Consider the following 9,234-nt stretch of genomic DNA (forward strand, 5'->3'; position numbering starts at 1 on the left):
CTATATGGGACACAGCCAAGGGGGAATATGAACGGTGCAGAGCACTATATGGCACAGCCAAGGGGGAATATGAACAGTGCAGAGCACTATATGGGACACAGCCAAGGGGGAATATGAACAGTGCAGAACACTGTATGGGACACAGCCAAGGGGGAATATGAACAGTGCAGAGCACTATATGGGACAGCCAAGGGGGAATATGAACGGTGCAGAGCACTATATGGGACACAGTCAAGGGGGAATATGAACAGTGCAGAGCACTATATGGGACAGCCAAGGGGGAATATGAACGGTGCAGAGCACTGTATGGGACACAGCCAATGGGGAATATGAACAGTGCAGAGCACTATATGGGACAGCCAAGGGGGAATATGAACGGTGCAGAGCACTATATGGGACACAGTCAAGGGGGAATATGAACGGTGCAGAGCACTGTATGGGGCACAGCCAAGGGGGAATATGAACAGTGCAGAGCACTGTATGGGGCACAGCCAAGGGGGTGTATGAACAGTGCAGAGCACTATATGGGGCACAGCCAAGGGGGAATATGAACAGTGCAGAGCACTATATGGGGCACAGCCAAGGGGGAATATGAACAGTGCAGAACACTGTATGGGGCACAGCCAAGGGGGAACATGAACAGTGCAGAGCAATATATGGGACAGCCAAGGGGGAATATGAACAGTGCAGAGCACTATATGGCACAGCCAAGGGGGAATATGAACAGTGCAGAGCACTGTATGGGACAGCCAAGGGGGAATATGAACAGTGCAGAGCACTGTATGGGACAGCCAAGGGGGAATATGAACGGTGCAGAGCACTATATGGCACAGCCAAGGGGGAATATGAACAGTGCAGAGCACTATATGGGAAACAGTCAAGGGGGAATATGAACAGTGCAGAGCACTATATGGCACAGCCAAGGGGGAATATGAACAGTGCAGAACACTGTATGGGACACAGCCAAGGGGGAATATGAACAGTGCAGAGCATTGTATGGGACACAGCCAAGGGGGAATATGAACAGTGCAGAGCACTATATGGCACAGCCAAGGGGGAATATGAACAGTGCAGAGCACTGTATGGGGCACAGCCAAGGGGGAATATGAACAGTGCAGAGCACTGTATGGGACACAGCCAAGGGGGAATATGAACAGTGCAGAGCATTGTATGGGACACAGCCAAGGGGGAATATGAACAGTGCAGAGCACTGTATGGGACACAGCCAAGGGGGAATATGAACAGTGCAGAGCATTGTATGGGACACAGCCAAGGGGGAATATGAACGGTGCAGAGCACTGTATGGGGCACAGCCAAGGGGGAATATGAACAGTGCAGAGCAATGTATGGGGCACAGCCAAGGGGGAATATGAACGCTGCAGAGCACTGTATGGCACAGCCAAGGGGGAATATGAACAGTGCAGAGCAATGTATGGGGCACAGCCAAGGGGGAATATGAACAGTGCAGAGCACTGTATGGGGCACAGCCAAGGGGGAATATGAACAGTGCAGAACACTGTATGGGGCACAGCCAAGGGGGAATATGAACAGTGCAGAGCACTATATGGGACAGCCAAGGGGGAATATGAACAGTGCAGAGCACTATATGGGGCACAGCCAAGGGGGAATATGAACAGTGCAGAACACTGTATGGGACACAGCCAAGGGGGAATATGAACAGTGCAGAGCACTGTATGGGGCACAGCCAAGGGGGAATATGAACAGTGCAGAGCACTATATGGCACAGCCAAGGGGGAATATGAACAGTGCAGAACACTGTATGGGGCACAGCTATGGGGAATATGAACAGTGCAGAGCATTATATGGGACAGACAAGGGGGAATATGAACGGTGCAGAGCACTATATGGGGCACAGCCAAGGGGGAATATGAACAGTGCAGAGTACTGTATGGGGCACAGCTATGGGGAATATGAACAGTGCAGAGCACTATATGGGACAGCCAAGGGGGAATATGAACAGTGCAGAGCAATGTATGGGGCACAGCCAAGGGGGAATATGAACAGTGCAGAACACTGTATGGGGCACAGCCAAGGGGGAATATGAACAGTGCAGAACACTGTATGGGGCACAGCCAAGGGGGAATATGAACAGTGCAGAACACTGTATGGGGCACAGCCAAGGGGGAATATGAACAGTGCAGAGCACTGTATGGGGCACAGCCAAGGGGGAATATGAACAGTGCAGAGCACTATATGGGACAGCCAAGGGGGAATATGAACAGTGCAGAGCACTATATGGGACACAGTCAAGGGGGAATATGAACAGTGCAGAGCACTGTATGGGACACAGCCAAGGGGGTATATGAACAGTGCAGAACACTGTATGGGGCACAGCCAAAGGGGAATATGAACAGTGCAAAGCACTAAATGGGACAGCCAAGGGGGAATATGAACAGTGCAGAGCACTGTATGGGGCACAGCCAAGGGGGTGTATGAACAGTGCAGAACACTGTATGGGGCACAGCCAAGGGGGAATATGAACAGTGCAGAGCACTATATGGGGCACAGCCAAGGGGGAATATGAACAGTGCAGAGCACTATATGGGGCACAGCCAAGGGGGAATATGAACAGTGCAGAGCACTATATGGGGCACAGCCAAGGGGGAATATGAACAGTGCAGAGCACTATATGGCACAGCCAAGGGGGAGTATGAACAGTGCAGAGCACTATATGGGACACAGCCAAGGGGGAATATGAACGGTGCAGAGCACTATATGGCACAGCCAAGGGGGAATATGAACAGTGCAGAGCACTATATGGGACACAGCCAAGCGGGAATATGAACAGTGCAGAACACTGTATGGGACACAGCCAAGGGGGAATATGAACAGTGCAGAGCACTATATGGGACAGCCAAGGGGGAATATGAACGGTGCAGAGCACTATATGGGACACAGTCAAGGGGGAATATGAACAGTGCAGAACACTATATGGGACAGCCAAGGGGGAATATGAACGGTGCAGAGCACTATATGGGACACAGTCAAGGGGGAATATGAACAGTGCAGAGCACTATATGGCACAGCCAAGGGGGAATATGAACAGTGCAGAGCACTATATGGGACACAGCCAAGGGGGAATAAGAACGGTGCAGAGCACTGTATGGGACACAGCCAATGGGGAATATGAACAGTGCAGAGCACTATATGTGACAGCCAAGGGGGAATATGAACGGTGCAGAGCACTGTATGGGGCACAGCCAAGGGGGAATATGAACAGTGCAGAGCACTGTATGGGGCACAGCCAAGGGGGTGTATGAACAGTGCAGAGCACTATATGGGGCACAGCCAAGGGGGAATATGAACAGTGCAGAGCACTATATGGGGCACAGCCAAGGGGGAATATGAACAGTGCAGAACACTGTATGGGGCACAGCCAAGGGGGAATATGAACAGTGCAGAGCAATATATGGGACAGCCAAGGGGGAATATGAACAGTGCAGAGCACTATATGGCACAGCCAAGGGGGAATATGAACAGTGCAGAGCACTGTATGGGACAGCCAAGGGGGAATATGAACAGTGCAGAGCACTGTATGGGACAGCCAAGGGGGAATATGAACGGTGCAGAGCACTATATGGCACAGCCAAGGGGGAATATGAACAGTGCAGAGCACTATATGGGAAACAGTCAAGGGGGAATATGAACGCTGCAGAGCACTGTATGGGGCACAGCCAAAGGGGAATATGAACAGTGCAGAGCACTGTATGGGACACAGCCAAGGGGGAATATGAACAGTGCAGAGCACTATATGGGGCACAGCCAAGGGGGAATATGAACAGTGCAGAACACTGTATGGGACACAGCCAAGGGGGAATATGAACAGTGCAGAGCATTGTATGGGACACAGCCAAGGGGGAATATGAACAGTGCAGAACACTGTATGGGGCACAGCCAAGGGGGAATATGAACAGTGCAGAGCACTGTATGGGACACAGCCAAGGGGGAATATGAACAGTGCAGAGCACTGTATGGGACACAGCCAAGGGGGAATATGAACGGTGCAGAGCACTGTATGGGGCACAGCCAAGGGGGAATATGAACGGTGCAGAGCACTATATGGGGCACAGCCAAGGGGGAATATGAACGGTGCAGAGCAATGTATGGGGCACAGCCAAGGGGGAATATGAACAGTGCAGAGCACTATATGGGGCACAGCCAAGGGGGAATATGAACGGTGCAGAGCACTGTATGGGGCACAGCCAAGGGGGAATATGAACGCTGCAGAGCACTGTATGGCACAGCCAAGGGGGAATATGAACAGTGCAGAGCACTGTATGGGGCACAGCCAAGGGGGAATATGAACAGTGCAGAGCACTGTATGGGACACAGCCAAGGGGGAATATGAACAGTGCAGAACACTGTATGGGGCACAGCCAAGGGGGAATATGAACAGTGCAGAGCATTGTATGGGACACAGCCAAGGGGGAATATGAACAGTGCAGAGCATTGTATGGGACACAGCCAAGGGGGAATATGAACGGTGCAGAGCACTGTATGGGGCACAGCCAAGGGGGAATATGAACAGTGCAGAGCAATGTATGGGGCACAGCCAAGGGGGAATATGAACAGTGCAGAGCACTGTATGGGGCACAGCCAAGGGGGAATATGAACAGTGCAGAACACTATATGGGGCACAGCCAAGGGGGAATATGAACGGTGCAGAGCACTGTATGGGGGCACAGCCAAGGGGGAATATGAACAGTGCAGAGCACTGTATGGGGCACAGCCAAGGGGGAATATGAACAGTGCAGAACACTATATGGGGCACAGCCAAGGGGGAATATGAACGGTGCAGAGCACTGTATGGGGGCACAGCCAAGGGGGAATATGAACAGTGCAGAGCAATGTATGGGGCACAGCCAAGGGGGAATATGAACAGTGCAGAGCACTGTATGGGGCACAGCCAAGGGGGAATATGAACAGTGCAGAGCACTATATGGGGCACAGCCAAGGGGGAATATGAACAGTGCAGAGCACTGTATGGGACAGCCAAGGGGGTATATGAACAGTGCAGAGCAATGTATGGGGCACAGCCAAGGGGGAATATGAACAGTGCAGAGCACTATATGGCACAGCCAAGGGGGAATATGAACAGTGCAGAGCACTGTATGGGACACAGCCAAGGGGGAATATGAACAGTGCAGAACACTGTATGGGGCACAGCCAAGGGGGAATATGAACAGTGCAGAGCACTATATGGGGCACAGCCAAGGGGGAATATGAACGGTGCAGAGCACTGTATGGGACAGCCAAGGGGGAATATGAACAGTGCAGAGCACTATATGGGGCACAGCCAAGGGGGTATATGAACAGTGCAGAGCACTGTATGGGGCACAGCCAAGGGGGAATATGAACAGTGCAGAGCACTGTATGGGGCACAGCCAAGGGGGAATATGAACAGTGCAGAGCACTATATGGGGCACAGCCAAGGGGGAATATGAACAGTGCAGAGCACTGTATGGGACAGCCAAGGGGGTATATGAACAGTGCAGAGCAATGTATGGGGCACAGCCAAGGGGGAATATGAACAGTGCAGAGCACTATATGGCACAGCCAAGGGGGAATATGAACAGTGCAGAGCACTGTATGGGACACAGCCAAGGGGGAATATGAACAGTGCAGAGCAATGTATGGGGCACAGCCAAGGGGGAATATGGACAGTGCAGAGCACTGTATGGGGCACAGCCAAGGGGGAATATGAACAGTGCAGAGCACTATATGGCACAGCCAAGGGGGAATATGAACAGTGCAGAGCACTGTATGGGACACAGCCAAGGGGGAATATGAACAGTGCAGAACACTGTATGGGGCACAGCCAAGGGGGAATATGAACAGTGCAGAGCAATGTATGGGGCACAGCCAAGGGGGAATATGGACAGTGCAGAACACTGTATGGGACACATCCAAGGGGGAATATGAACAGTGCAGAGCACTATATGGCACAGCCAAGGGGGAATATGAACAGTGCAGAGCACTATATGGCACAGCCAAGGGGGAATATGAACAGTGCAGAGCACTATATGGCACAGCCAAGGGGGAATATGAACAGTGCAGAGCACTATATGGCACAGCCAAGGGGGAATATGAACGGTGCAGAGCACTGTATGGGACACATCCAAGGGGGAATATGAACAGTGCAGAGCACTATATGGCACAGCCAAGGGGGAATATGAACAGTGCAGAGCACTATATGGCACAGCCAAGGGGGAATATGAACAGTGCAGAGCACTGTATGGGACACAGCCAAGGGGGAATATGAACAGTGCAGAGCACTGTATGGGGCACAGCCAAGGGGGAATATGAACATTGTAGAGCACTGTATGGGACAGCCAAGGGGGAATATGAACAGTGCAGAGCACTGTATGGGGCACAGCCAAGGGGGAATATGAACAGTGCAGAACACTGTATGGGACACAGCCAAGGGGGAATATGAACAGTGCAGAGCACTGTATGGGGCACAGCCAAGGGGGAATATGAACAGTGCAGAACACTGTATGGGGCACAGCCAAGGGGGAATATGAACAGTGCAGAGCACTGTATGGGGCACAGCCAAGGGGGAATATGAACAGTGCAGAACACTGTATGGGACACAGCCAAGGGGGAATATGAACAGTGCAGAACACTGTATGGGACACAGCCAAGGGGGAATATGAACAGTGCAGAGCACTGTATGGGGCACAGCCAAGGGGGAATATGAACAGTGCAGAGCATTGTATGGGACACAGCCAAGGGGGAATATGAACAGTGCAGAACACTGTATGGGACACAGCCAAGGGGGAATATGAACAGTGCAGAACACTGTATGGGGCACAGCCAAGGGGGAATATGAACAGTGCAGAGCACTGTATGGGACACAGCCAAGGGGGAATATGAACAGTGCAGAGCACTGTATGGGACACAGCCAAGGGGGAATATGAACAGTGCAGAACACTATATGGGACACAGCCAAGGGGGAATATGAACAGTGCAGAGCACTGTATGGGACACAGCCAAGGGGGAATATGAACAGTGCAGAGCACTGTATGGGACACAGCCAAGGGGGAATATGAACACTGCAGAGCACTGTATGGGGCACAGCCAAGGGGGAATATGAACAGTGCAGAACACTGTATGGGACACAGCCAAGGGGGAATATGAACAGTGCAGAACACTGTATGGGACACAGCCAATGGGGAATATGAACAGTGCAGAACACTGTATGGGGCACTGTTAGCCGGAGTATTACCACAGCAGCGCGTGTTACTTCATATAAGCAGCAGAATCCAACGTAAGGCAAACTGTGTTTAATATATACAGCTTGAACTGGAACAAAATAAGAAAGCTTTGACAGTAACTACCGATATAATCTAGTCCATGTAACACATGTCTCTCTGTGAAGGAAACAGCAGCAGAATGATGCAATCAGTGAGAGTCCTCTGACCTTTTTGTACAAACTTTAACAATCACAGCATAGCTGACAAATGAACACTCATAGACATTCAATGCAGACTACAACAGGAATGGAGTTGTTGCATTTAAACTTATTCCAACACCCCCACTCAACAACTGCTTATCCTGTTAGTCCCATTGCAGTTCTGAATTCTTCAAACTTGGCTCTTGACAATGGCTTTGTCAAAACATCTGCTAACATCTTGTCAGATTCACAGTAAACAAACTTTAGAACTTCACGCTCTACTAAGTCACGCAAACGATGATGTTTAACATCAATGTGCTTTGTTCTTGCACTTATCCTTTCACTGCTGGCGAGCTTGATACATCCTTGGTTGTCCTCATAGATAACAGTTGGTTCAGCTAGTGGTTTGCCGAATTCTTCCAAAAGTTGCTTCAACCAAATTAACTCTTGACTTGCATGAGCAGCTGATGTATATTCTGCTTCTGTAGAAGACAATGCAACTGACACTTGTTTTCTACTGGACCATGAGATTGAAGTGTGTCCTAACTTGAACAAGTAACCACTTGTTGATCTTCGATCACTTGAGTCTCCAGCCCAATCTGCATCTACATATCCTCTGAGAATTAGATCTCCTGATGCAGAAATCTTTAGACTTAACTCTTGGGTTGCCTTAAGATACTGAAGAAGTCTCTTAATTGCATTCCAATCTCTTTGGCGTGGCTTGCTTACACGTCGGCAGAGAATTCCCACTGTGGCTGAGATATCTGGACGGGTTGTGGTTGCTATGTATAGAAGTGCCCCCACTGCTTGTCTGTAACTGTCATTTGTGGGTAGCAGATCTTCTTCTCCTTCCAATTTTAGGTAAGATGGATCCATTGGAGTTGATATGCCTTTGGCTTCTGACATTCCAAACTGGTTTAGAACTGTGGAGATTTTAGAATTTTGATTAAGAAGAAAACTTCCATCTTCCTCTCTCTGGATTTGGATTCCCAAATAGTATGTCACATCTCCAAGGTCCTTGGTCTCGAAATGCTTGTTCAGAATTTGACCTAGTTTTGAAATTTCTCTCTCTTCTTGATGCGCTATTATTACATCATCCACATATAGAATAACATACATCCAATCTTGTGATACACCTTTTGTATACAAACATGGATCCGCTTGAGACCTTTTAAATCCTTCGTCGATTAACACTTTGTTCATCTTAGTGTTCCATGCTCTTGCTGATTGCTTAAGGCCGTAGAGAGATTTTTGCATTCTGCAAACAAGGTTCTCTTTACCCCTTTTAACATAGCCTTCTGGTTGAGTCATGTACAGCTCTTCTTCAATGTCTCCATGTAGAAAGGCTGTTTTGATGTCAAAATGTCTTACTTTCATCTGCTGAACAGCAGCTATGGATAATAAAGTTCTGAATGTAGTTTGCTTGGCAACTGGAGCAAAAGTAGCATCATAATCTTCACCATATTTTTGTGAATATCCTTTTGCGACCAATCTTGCTTTAAAACGGTGAACATTACCTTCGGAGTCATATTTGTTCTTAAAGACCCACTTACATCCAATTGCTTTCTTGCCTTGAGGTAGCTCTGTGAGCTCCCATGTTTTGAGCTTATGAAGGGATTCCATTTCTTCATCAGCAGCTTTTATCCATTTTTGCTTCTTATGAATAGGCAGTTTTTGCATTTCCTGCCATGACTGTGGCTCTTCTTCTGGAATTGATCTGACCATATAAGAAAGGCGTTTAGCTGGAATTCCTTTATTTGATCTTTCTGATCTTCTGATCTCCTGAGGTTGGCTTGGTTCTTCTGTTTCTTTTTCAG

This window comes from Ranitomeya imitator, chromosome 1, assembly GCF_032444005.1.
Source record: "Ranitomeya imitator isolate aRanImi1 chromosome 1, aRanImi1.pri, whole genome shotgun sequence".
NCBI classification, from domain to species: domain Eukaryota; kingdom Metazoa; phylum Chordata; class Amphibia; order Anura; family Dendrobatidae; genus Ranitomeya; species Ranitomeya imitator.